Here is a 13,326-nt window from a genome sequence, read left to right as displayed (position 1 = left end):
TATTATGTAAATCGTTTCGTTTTATTCGTTCGCTTTATTTACAAAATACTTAACAGATAAACACTTCTAACTTGAGAATAATTTTAAATACATACTGATAAAAAAAGGATTTCTGTAATTTATGATATTATTTGATATATTTCTGAGCATTTTAACTATTTTAAAGTCGGAATTGATGGGGAACTCTTTCCCAACGCGGAGCGTCACATTTCCTGCCTTTTACAATACTGCCAAGTTAGGGTGAAACAGAGTATAGGAAAATGCGTTAGAGTACCACAAACGTAAACGGTTTATGAAATGAAATAAATGAATAAATTCTTGTTAATTACTCCATATTTATTTTAATACTTATATTTGGTTATTTTTTTTTTCCATTAGAAAAAATATTACTTCCAAGTTAATTACATTTCAAGAGATTATTTTATCAAAACCTTCAGAAGATTTTAATTTAGATGTAGTAATAATGCTGTAGCTCCGTGATTTTAATAATGCCTATAGCTCCTTAATTTTAAATGCTCAAACGAGTATTTTAATAACTTTCATTACCTTTGGCATTGTTATATTTCTTCATCGAATATTCTTAGAAGCATTTTATAATAAGATTTTAATGAGATCCTTTCTACTTTCTCATATTCGAAGTATACGAACAGCAAGTATTATAATCGTCAACAAATTCGAACTAAAAACTTTGATGAATCTCCACATTTTAGACCTTCACAAATTTAAAAAAAAAAAAAAATGAAAAAAGAAGCTTAAAAATGATTTGAGCTAGACTGGGAAAATTTGTAGATTTCGATTAAATTTTTAAGAAATTTCTGTCGAGGAAGTTTGTCTGGCTGTCCGCGCACAAGTGAACAAGATAGCTACAAATAGGAAAGAGTTAGAGGGTAAATGTATGATCTAAAAAGTATATGCGTTTGAAATTTGGAACCAAATTAGTTTTTTCTTTCTCGGTTAAGAGCCAAGGCGTGAAGTTTCTGATTTGTTTTCATATCCTTTTGCAATTTCGTTATTAATTTTTCTTTTTAAATTTTATTTCATAGAATTTCTTAATAGAATCTAAACAAGATCTGTTAATATAAAAATAAGCACATTTCTAGTGATAATATGGGAGAATCGATGGATGTCTCTCTTTGTTTGCATCTGTTTGTTGACTTTTTACAAGCCGGATTGTTCGAACTAGCGTTACCAAAAGTTCACACAAATATTTTTGGGGAGTTGGAGTGCACAATTCGGATTATGCAGAATTTCACGCGGAAATTTCCGAAAATGCTTTGCACAAAATTAATCTTTATATAATTTTAGTAAATTAAAGAAAAAAGCTTTAATGATAATAAGTTAGTTTTGCTATAAATTTTTTTCTGCATTTTGAATTTTTTTTGCAATGTTGTTTTAACAATACTTTTTAATGTCGCAATGAAAGTCAAATAGTGTACATACCTGATTTAAGGACAATCAAATGAAATCCTTATTCGAAATAAACAAGCTGCCGCCAAAAGCTGTTAATTTTCAATACAAATGAAATTACGTGGACCATCATTACGCTATTACAAATATAAGAATCTAAATACAAATTAACTTAAAAACTAAGATAAACATTTTTTTATTTTTATCAACGCCCATCTAATGAGTAGGATTTGTTAAAAAAATTCAACATTTTTCAATGAATAATATAACTATAAAAGTCACTTAAAGCCTAAGATTCAAACTTTTAGTATTAATCATTTTGAGGCAATGTTCTGTGTTGAGATCGATTATCCTGCGTACAAGCAAGTCATTGTACTTCTCACGTTCTTCGAAAGTTCCAAAGCGAAAACATCGAGGCCAGATTTAAACTTCCTGTCAAGCGATTTATAAATACTATCTTGATGCGAAATCCTTCCCGCAATTTTTCCGGATAAGAAGCCTTGCGATGGCAATTCGCTACGGCCGAATTTTTGATTCATCATTATTACAATCAGCATTATTGTTATTTTGAAAACTCATTTAAAAGTGACTTTAATGTCCTAAGGTATGTTCAGTGATTTTTTTTATGCTTTAATAATTTTTTTTCTTTTGTAAAGACTAGATATTTTGATAAAATTTGAAATAATAATTTGGTTAAATATTTATTTGAAAAAAAAGCCAATTTTATTATTCAAATTTAAGTATTGAGAAATTACCTTTTTGTGATGAGAGGAAGGTAATAACTTTTCATTGTTATTAATACAATTTAAAAAATGGCATTACACGCTGCTATTATTTAAATAACATCGTTTTTAACATTGCTTAATCTGTTGATTCTAAAGCAAAGAATTATTTTTTGGATGAAAATGGTGAAGATTGATATCATAAATTAATAATTTTTTTAGATTTTTCAAATTGAAATTTATTTTTAATAATTACATTTTTAAGCTAGTCTCTTTTGGTGACCAGCTGGTTTAACGGAAATGTTGTCTGCACTTAATTTCAGTCGAATCGTTTAGGTATGATTTCATGTTCAGCTTTCCCACAAATTGCTTTCAACTTTCCCTCTAAGACATGTTATTTTGTCTTATAAATATTCCATTCTTTGTGTACATGAACCTTTTTAATGGTGATTAGCACTATTGAAAACATAAATATCCAATTCATCTATCTTCTGACTTTTGCTGTATCGTATTTTCAACTTTTCATTCTTTCTGTAAACCTCACAAATATGAAGCACAATCTTTCTTCTTAAATATCCTTAATTTCGTCAGGTTTAAATTTTTAATTTCATGTAATTAAGTATTTTTACTAAATTAATAGATTTTTGATTAATATAACCATTGCATCCAATCTTTTGAAAAATTAAGTATTTCAAGAACATTTGTTTTCACTGAAGAAAGAAAAAAATATTACCAGCGAAGCATTTTCCTGAATATTATTTCTTTTTTGCGCCATATTTGTATGTACTCAAATGCATTACCGCTGTTTTAAAAATGCAGGTACTGCCATCTATTGGGAATGTTAAAAATTTTTGAATACTTGAAGCACAGGTGTTGAAAACTCAATTTCAGCGTTTAACAATTATAGATATTATTAACAATTAATTAAAAATTACTAACCTTTAAAAAATTATCCACTGTTAAAATGATTTAATATTTATTTCATATCTTATAATTATCTGATAGTAGAGAACCGATTTTGTACTCATTTACTTTTTTCTTTAAAAAAAGTTGTTATATAGTTTCTACGATAATTTTCGAAGAAATTGAATTTTTGATACGCTTTGGATTACTAGTTGCTCTTAGTTACTAGATTATTCGCTTTCCTGGCTATAAATCTATTAATATACAATGCATTGATTTGAAATTTCATCTTCTTATTAGAGACTATGAAAACTATGAATTGAGCGGAATCAGTATATTATAAATTACACCGCATGCATTTGAAGTTAAAAAAAGAATATGTGCAACTAAATAAAAATGAAAACAAAAATCTTGTAAATCGGTGTAAATGTCCAAAAAAAAAAGCAAGTTTTTTTTTTTTTTTTTAGTTCTAATATTATTGACAAAAATACAGGTTGAATGGCTTAGTGGAACAATGAAATCAGTTTGAATTAAATCATAATAATCAAAATATTTTTATAGATTGTGCCCCAAATTAAATTCTAAATATTAATTATTTTTTTACATAGAAAATCATTTAAATGAGATATCATTTTTTGATACAGTTGAAAAAACTCCAAGAATTTGTTTAATTTAAAATAACTTTCGAACTTTGTAGTGCCCTTCCCGTAGCCTTAAAAGAACAAATATCATTAAAATCTGATAAAATTGTAAATTTGTGTAAATAGCATTTAAATAAACATTAATTTACATATATATTGATGTAGTATACAGTTGATTTTGAGCATTTATTATAATAATAAACTTGAACCGTATTTTTCACTCAATTACATCCGAGTTTCTAATCTTTTCTGAAAAAGGATACTTTTATCCTTTTCTACAAATTGGAGTTCTAAATAAGCAAAATATTCTTCTAATTTTAGAATCTTATTTTTGTCATCACGCTATCAAATCAATGCGATAAATTAATAAAAATTTATTTTCGTTCTCTATCACTTCGGACTTTGATTGAAGATTTGAGATTCACTTTGTGTCTTAAATTTAAGTTAAACTATTGATAATAGAATGGGGAAATGAATTAAATAGATATGAGAAATGGTATAAAAAACTTATTGAGGACTTATATTTTTCATTCATGGATTTTATCTATCATATATTTATTCAATTTTGGTTTTAAACACTAACAATATTTTTGAAAAATAAAATTTAATATCTTCTGAAGTTCTCCCCTCCTCCCTCAAAGTCTCAAATTTGATAAAACTGCAGAATGAATATTGTCGTCAATAGAATATTGTCTTGTATATCTTATGATATTCAAAATGACTTGGAATTTATTGAGATATATTTTATTACGTTTGCAATAATTTGAAATGAGAAAAATGCTCAAATTGTAAATTATTTTCATATACGCACCTTAATATTTATTGATTTTAAGATTAGTTTTTGTAGAAAATTCAGATTACACGTAACTTACATTTATGACTGCTTTTTACAATCTTTTAATATACATTTTAATAATTATACATTTTAATTTACGTCTTTTAACAATGAACGATAATTATTCCATTATGTACAGAATCTGAATCTTTTAGAAAATAAATTTTTAAAAAGATGTTTAACCAGAATTACTTAAATTTTGTGCAGAATTTAAAATAATTGTAATTTCTAAATATATGTGGAAGGAAGAATAAAAAGTATTAAGGAAATGAAATATTTTTAACTTTCTTATTTCCCTTGATATTCCCATTCTTATTTCCCTCTTAAATTCGATCAAATCACGCTCTATCATTGACAAGAACTATTTCTTTAAATTTTTCATCCATTTGGATATTAAATTTCTGTTTATTTTACTATTAACTCTACCTTTGAGGATATTCTTGTTAAATAAATAAATAAAAAAGATTTCGAAAAATTATTGATTTTTAATTTGAATTTCAAAAAATGAAGTGTTATTAATATACTCACTTAAATCTTATATTTTAAATATCTACAAGGCGGTACTTATTTTAAATTATGTTCGAATTTTGTGAATAACTAGTAAATAATAAAAAGAATAGGGAATATTAGCTTTTCAGAAAAATACTTCAAAATCAATAAGGTACGTTAATCACATAAAATTATTTTAAGATATACATTTCTTTTGCATTATGCTATATTCAAAAGAAAATTAACATCTTTTTGGATGGAAACTAACCTTTTCCCGTTCGAATAATTCCAATTCATTATCTGATCATCCTCACCTACTTCTTCAAAATATTTTTTCATTTATTGCATCTCTGCTGCACTATCCTGTTACCTGGTCGCTTGCACCCCAATAGAGCGATCACATGCTCCGCCAGACCCAACACTCCCCATCCCCCCTTGTTCATCTTCCTGCATTTCGTCATCTTTTAGGGTTGCTCTGTGGAGACTAGCTGGAGCAATTTTTTTGTGTGCGAGTTCATAGGTGAGTCACACAACTATTAAAAGCTTATCTACAGTTGGTGCATTTAATAAAGCGCTGGTACTTCACATGACTTCATCCAACCCTAATACAAATTCAATCCAAGAGGAATCGGATCTGGCCAGATCCAATGTTAGACATAAAATGGAAATAAAATTATATCAACCGATTTTATTTTCATGAAAAGTTCTGCAAAGCATGCATTTTTAAATCTGCAATGCAAAGAATTTTTTTTTTTTTTTTTCGTGACGAATTTTCGTAGAATTACATAAAAGTTTCAAGTGAAAAATATCAAATTATATGAAAAAATATATGACTCGTAATAACTAAGTTCAATCTAAAACACTGAAGACTCAATGAAAATGAAAAAATTTATTTATTACCTTTGAAAATTAAAGCTAGAAAGGAAATTTTAAGTGCAAAATATTTTGATAAAAACACAGAGAAAAAAAAAGAGTGATTAAACTTCATGGAAACGTTCATTCTTCAAAAATGTGAATAAATAAAATCATTTTGTCAGAGATTTTAAGAATATTTGTAATTAAGAATATGAAAAAAAAAAAAATTGTGTAGAGCATTTTTTAAAAATTGTAGGATACGAAATCAACATCAAAAAAGAAATTTTTAAAGAAAGAAGAAAAGAATTTTTAGAAATTTTGATATGGTGCTATGTAATGTCAAAATGATATAATGTAATGCGAACGGTAAAAATTTATTTAAATTCTTATAAAAATAAATAATTAAGAATTTATTATGAACTCTTATCAAATCTTAAGAAAATAAAAAAAGGAAAAAAAAAAAAGAAAAAAAAGAAAAGAAAAAAAAATTAGCGCTGAGCGCTTGCATATTTTGTCTTCCTTCGCGGATTCAAGATAAAAAGAGGGGGGGGGGGGAGACTCGTTAACAGGGATGGATTACGAAATCCATGCTCTTTTTCGAGAGGCAGAGCCTAAATTTGACTGACATTTAGATTTGGTTGAAAGGAAGATTATATTATAATCACTTAACACTCTCCACCATCTAAGTTGTTAAGGCCTGTTTGAAATCGAAATTACTATCACTATCAATCTTTGTGCTAACTACTAGCATCAACTCATTTTATATATATATAGCAATTCAAATCTATTTAATTTTCAAGTAAAAATTAGGAATTTTTCATTTTATTTTTTTAATTCATTTTTTAAAATATAGATTATGTTATAATTGCTATGCTATTTTAATCATTTATTGTCTTTATTGTTATTTATTATTATTTTTTTTACAAAAATGCGTTAAATTGTATTTGTTATGTTATATTACTATATTCTAATTGAAGTATGAAATGAAGATAATAGACTATTTAATCCAGCCTCTTTCTTCTAATAATTTTTAACAATGATTGCTCATAGCCAATCTCAAATCATGCATTTTGTAATGATTGTTCAGATATTTATTTCAAGATTATTTAGACTGCCACCTAAATTTGCGCATCTTCCAATGTTTCTATTAGGCATCTTTGAAGTAAGTTTTACATTCAATATTATTCTGTACAAGGAAGCATATTTGAATGATTTCATAATAATAATAATTCATATTTTAATAATTAATAAAATAGTTCACTTATCACTTTTTTTTACTTCACATAAATTTTTAACAATAAGCCCTTATTAAGTAATTAAAAATTCTTAATTAATTCTAATTAAATATCATATTTCAAAATTAATTTTTGAATTTTTTTTCTCACATTTTTGATACTAATTCAAATTGATTTACACGATTCTATTAGAAAATTAAAAATTATTAAGTGAAGGAACAATTTATTAATTGAGCAAATTTAAGGAACAAATAAATTTAATGAAAGAAATTTGAAAGTACATTTTTATTTTATCGCATTAAGAAGTAGACATTTTATTTTGGTTATTTTCTGCTTTCACCTTTTGGTAAATAATTCATTATTAAATGTTATAATATGGAAACTTAAAATCAAAATTTTAAGAATTATCGTCACATGGAGCAAATAAATAAATTAATTAACTTTTAATTAATTTTAATTAATTAACTGATTAACTGATAATTGAGTTATGAAAATATTAAACTGATGTATTGTCACCCAAAAGATATAAGTGCAAAAAATTGTAAAACTCTACCACATTAGAAAATAAATGAAAATCGATTACGATGAAATGACAAAAATGAAGTAGGATTACAATATTTATAAATATAGATATCGTTTATTCCTATTTGAGCTTTTGATATTAGAAGAGCTTGCTATAGCTTCCCGGAGACGGATATTTGTATAGTCATTAGTCCTTTGCCTTTTGCTTTTTGGTTAGGACATCATCCTTTCCTTTTCTGTGCAAGACAAGTAACAGATTTTTTTCAGATTGCCTTAACAGCGTGTATGCGTGTTTGTCTCTACAGGTCCATATTGTTTGATTTAGAGCTGCAATACTGGACATAGACATAATTTGGAAAGTTGAATATGCTACTCAAAAGGAAAAGTATTGTAGTTTTAATTAATTAAAAAGTAATCCAGGTATAACTTTTAAAAATTTTACTTCACAAAAATGCTTTTTGTATTATTTTAAAACTAAAAAAAGGAGCTTTTAAATGATAATTAGTTGTTAAAAAAAAAACTTTTCCTGAATTTTCATGATTTTGAAAAATATTTTTCTGTTTAATTACCATTGCTGAATTAAATTTAAATCATTTTTATCGTTTCATCAAATATTTAATAGATAAGAAGGAAAGAAATTCCACTAAATATTTGCGGAGTTTGCATGAGGTAATAGAAAGTGAAATTATATTACGAAAGACAATGTGCAATTTCGAGATAGATTTCCCAGACATTAAAGTTTTCGATCACACTATAAAGTAATGGGACTTTTCACCACCAAGAATATTCAATAACACAATAAATAGAAGAGGGGAAAGGTCATTAAAATAATACGGCATCTGTACTTAATACAAAATGATGCTTAAAATTGTTATTATAAGGAAATCATGAAAAACCACTATCATAATAATCTCCAATAAAAATAAGAGTTTTAATTAAAATTAAGCCATATTTTCGGCAAATTAACTGGCCGTCAAGGATTGCTAAGAAATAAATAAATACAATATTAAAGAACGTTCTGTCAGCGGCAGTATCATAGAAATTTTTTAAAAACTTGTTCAAACTATTCTTAAACATATGTAGTTAATCCGCTTTAGTTACTGAAGTCATAGAACAAAATTATACTATAATTTTGATTGATGAATTCCAATGATTTTATTCATTAACTAAATAATAATTAGAAAGCAAAGATTTGGGTAAAAATAAAAGTAGAAAGTATAAAGATGGACGGAAAAACAGTTTAATATGCTCCTTTTTCAAAGTATTACTTTTAGAGCTAATTGTAAGAAAATCTGAAAAAGACAATTTTAGAGGTGAGAGTCATGGTATCAATTCTATACCTGTAAGGATTGCTGTAACAGTCAGGAGTTGGGTTCGAACCTACGCTCGCTTTCGAGAACGAGAGCTTAAATTGGACGCCATAGACCGCTCGGTCATCCTGACGTCGTTACACCGTCTATGCCTTTTAATATTTCACAATGTATGTCGATTCGGAAAAAAAAAAAAGCATTTGTAAAGATTGACTGAAAGAAAAAAAAATATATTTAATTCTTCTACTTCAAGGTATCAATTTTATAACTGAGATTAACAAAATTCTTAAAGCTCAATCATTATCAGGAGTGAGGTTCGAAACCACGCTCTCTTTCGAGAACCAGAACTTAAATCTGGCTTCTTAGACTTCTCGGCCAACCTGACGACGTGCTGTTGTTTCTACTTTTTATTATTTTATATTAAAAATCGATTCACAAAGAAGAAAATTAATGAGACTGACATAAGATTAATATTTCAAATCCTCCTACTTCACAGTATTAATTTTACAAGTCAGATTTAAAAAAGGCAAAAAGCGCAATAGTTGTCCGAAGTGGGGTTCGAATCCACACTCTCTCTCGAAAACCAGAGCTTAAATTTAGCGAGCTAAATTTTAAGCCCTTTAAAAAAATTGCATGGGTTCGACAAAATCAACGTATTATTTCGTTTTGCAATTGAATTAGTGCTTACTGAAGTTTTAAACCGAAAATAGATACATATTTTGACCTAATAGGTTTATGGATTGAAAAGGTAGCTTTTAAAATGAATAAACCACATTCTTTCTGCATTTATTCAAATCTTTGAAATCTTATTTCTTTTTCTTTATTTTATAGAAAATATAAATAAATTATTCTTTTTGAACTGAATATAAAAATCGAAAATGACTATTCGGCCACTTTAAAGATTAATTAATACAACGAGGATCATAGTTTAAAATCGCTTATCCATTTAAAAATTAATTAATTAATTTTTAATCGTCATAGCCTGAAGAGAAATCGAAAGATTGTTGAACCAAATGAGCAGGAATATAGTCTAAACTTATTTCAAAATTCGTCCGAAAAATTCTAAAGCAAATTACTCGAAATAAATTATAAATTAAAAAAAAAAAAACTTGGTCCCGTATTTCGCCAAGGATGCCAGCAAAACAAAATCTCCAATCAAGACGGCTAACCATTTAAACAATACTGTGAAGTATTTACAGTTACCCACCATTTTTACTAAAATTATGAGATTTATTCATTATGATTATTTTATCTAAGAAAACTTCTTTTATAACCCTTTAGGGTCACAGTTCGAAATCTCCTTTGAATTCTGAATCAAAGAACTTCAGCAAACCGACTGCGTCAACTGTACTTTAGACAAAAATTTCTGTACCTTAAACAATAAAATTCAATCTTGCAATGCCTTCTGAATGCAATCTGAAGAAGGCACCGAGTAAGATTTTTTAACTTAAAAGTATCCAACGGCTTTGTTAATAACGGGACCGGGAACCTATAGCTTCGCTAGCTCATTAAATTTAAGGATTCTGAGAATAAAAAAACAGCAGAAGGAAAAATGAAAGCACCCGTTCCTAATAGCTTCGCTACTAGAGACAGATGAATTTCTTAAGAAGAAATTTGATAGAATAAATACACTTACCCGGTTCAGCTAATTCTTCATTTGAGCGGGAAACAATTTCTATAAAACAGAATGAACGGCAGAACTTTTCAGTGATGCAAAGGTCGTTGCGTCGGGGCCATGATATATGTATATTTCGAAATGTAGACATCGAATTCACATATACAATATCCTTTCGTAATATTACTGACCATAACATTATTCCAATAATCAGACATCGAATTGAACACTCACAGACCTATCGCATAAACACGGGAAATCTACGAAAAGAATAACAAATTGCAAATCATTTCGTTAGAATGGTAAGATAATATTAAAATGAAAAGGTGAGAAATGAAGACAAACGATTCAAAAAGCTCGAGCAGATGTTTTTTATTTTTAGTTTCTCTCCTGAAAAAACAGACGATTTTAAATATAAAACATAATTCGTTAAGAATTGCAAAAGGATAAATATTATCTGTTCATAGTTCACTTTATAAATAACACTGAATGTTTTATTAGCAATAATAATACTTTCATTAAAAATTTAATTAAATTCTTTAATGATGATTTTTTGCCGATTATTTTTAATTTTCATTTCTTACAAAACTGTTGTATTAGATGTACAACTCAACAAAGGAAAAAAAACATTGTTAACAAATCAGTATTAGGGTTACTAGAAAAAATCTTTCGCTTGTATATTGGGGTTGCCATATTGGCGACAAAATCGGGAGCACACTAAACTAGGATTCAACCCTAATTATTTATATATAATTGATTTTAGTTTATACAAGGAGGCTCAAGAACGATTTTGTTTTAATCCCTAAGTTGAATGTTCTTTTATTAAATTGATTTATAATTGGTTTACACGAATGAAATTTTGTATGTATTTTTATAACTTAGAAGGGTTTATTAATAACAGGATAAATAAAGTTAGGAAAAAAGAAGAATACGTACAAAGCCTGTACGAGAAAAGATATGGAAAAGTGAAGGGTACCTCGCAGAAGTAGAAATATGGAGAGAAAAGGAAGCAGAACTTAAAAAAATCGAGAAAAGATGAAACAGATTAGAAATGTGTAATACCATGCATGTGTTATACCATGAAACATTTCAGAAATCGCTGGAAAACAAGACCCTTCAAATTGATACACTTGAAAATAACAACATATCAGACGTGTATGAGAAAAGAAGAGACAGAGGGAGGGGGGGGGGACCAAAAAAACAAACAACATTTCCCCCAAAATAGCAACAAAAATACACGCACACACACACACACACACAAAAACCATCATAGGAGGTTTTTCCAAGACTTTCTCGCATACTCTCTAATAAACTTGTCATGCTAGAGAACCACTTTCATAGCATTGACGTACAACAGTTACGCAAAATTAAGAGAACTTAATATTTTTACTGAATCTATCATGTCATCTTTGGCGAGTTATTTGGCGCTTTATCCTGACAGGTGTTAATTATATCCAAAATTCGAATCTGTGTACCGAATTTTATCTATCTAGCTCCCTTCGTTTTGTAATTTTTCGTCTTAACTTACATTCGAACAGCCAGACTGACAAACTTTCTCTGAATAAAATTTCTCAAAATCTACAAATTTAGTGTATGTGCCATTACAATTTTTTTTTTTTTTTTTGTGTGTGTGTGTGTGTGTGTGTACTTTCTTCTTCGTGTTGGAAAGCGTTGTCCTATTTTACATTGATTTCTAGGGAAAAGTTATTTCGCTAAACTAGTGTTTCACGTTACGAATAAAGTTGGGGAACAAATTATGCTACTTAAGAGTAAATAACTGAAGTGTTATTGGAAGAAAATCCATGCCAAACAAAACTATTATTCATTTTGTAAAATCTTACAAAGATGTCCAGAAATATGCTGAAAGACACGATGAAAGTAACTTCCATCTTGGCAATACCATGTCACATGTTTCAAAAATTAGTAAAAGAATTTCGAGAGCTCTTCATTGGAATATATTACTCCACTCATCACATGCAGCTGATGCTGATCCTTCAGATATTACTAATTAGGAAAGATCCTCCTATAAAGCGGTTCAATTATAAAAGAGTATAAAAAACTGCCTGCATAAATAAATTCTTTAAAAAAAAAAAAAAAAAAGATGTTTTTTAAGTTTATACAATCGCCTCACAATTGAGCAAATATTGTAGCTTTCTAAAACACTTTTAACTTTTCTTCTTTTTATTTCGGTAATAAATGTATTATTTGCAATATAAAAGTGTACATACAATAATTAAATTAAAAATACTTCCTCTTTGACCTTAGGCTGTGATAACCTGGTAGAAGTCATCGTCTTCATACCTGAAGAGTCAAGAGTTCCAAAACGGATTCTAATGAAAATTCTGCATGCGTGAATTTAGAGTATACTGAATCCACCAAGAACAAATGTAATTGCATTGATGTAGTGTAGAGTTTAGTTATACAAATATTCTGTTTGGAAGGGTTAGTGATACCAATATTTTTGGATAATAATTTCAGACAAATATCTTTAAACTACGATCAATTGACGAGGACAGTGCCTGAACTAACATATTCTTTCCAACAAACAGGGAAACGATTAATCCTTGAATTTAGACTTAATGTGCACCAAGCGCGCATGCAATATTGATATTCAGGATAATCGAACTCGAACTTGGAACCGAATATCCAAGATTTCTGATATTTTATCTGATATTTTAACTGATATCTGATATCTTAACATCTGATATCTGATATTTTAACATTAGGCCATCTTGGCCACACAGTAAGGAAGGTGCAGGCAGGAACTTGGCCTCGTCATCTGAGCACAGTTC

General features: G+C 28.0%; 1 protein-coding gene across 1 annotated transcript in view; it reads left to right on the top strand.

Annotated features, from left to right (window-relative positions):
* Positions 1-1,908: 1,908 nt before the first annotated feature.
* The window catches only part of LOC129984030 (uncharacterized), a 127,899-nt gene continuing 116,481 nt past the window's right edge, over positions 1,909-13,326 (top strand). The window contains exon 1 of the mRNA XM_056093784.1: positions 1,909-2,011. The gene's annotated coding sequence lies outside the window, so the exon portion shown is untranslated. The remainder of the gene's footprint in view (positions 2,012-13,326) is intronic.

This window comes from Argiope bruennichi, chromosome 9, assembly GCF_947563725.1.
Source record: "Argiope bruennichi chromosome 9, qqArgBrue1.1, whole genome shotgun sequence".
In the NCBI taxonomy this organism is placed as follows: domain Eukaryota; kingdom Metazoa; phylum Arthropoda; class Arachnida; order Araneae; family Araneidae; genus Argiope; species Argiope bruennichi.
The sequence above is the reverse complement of the archived record's forward strand: the minus strand, read 5'-3'. Positions and strand labels throughout refer to the sequence as shown.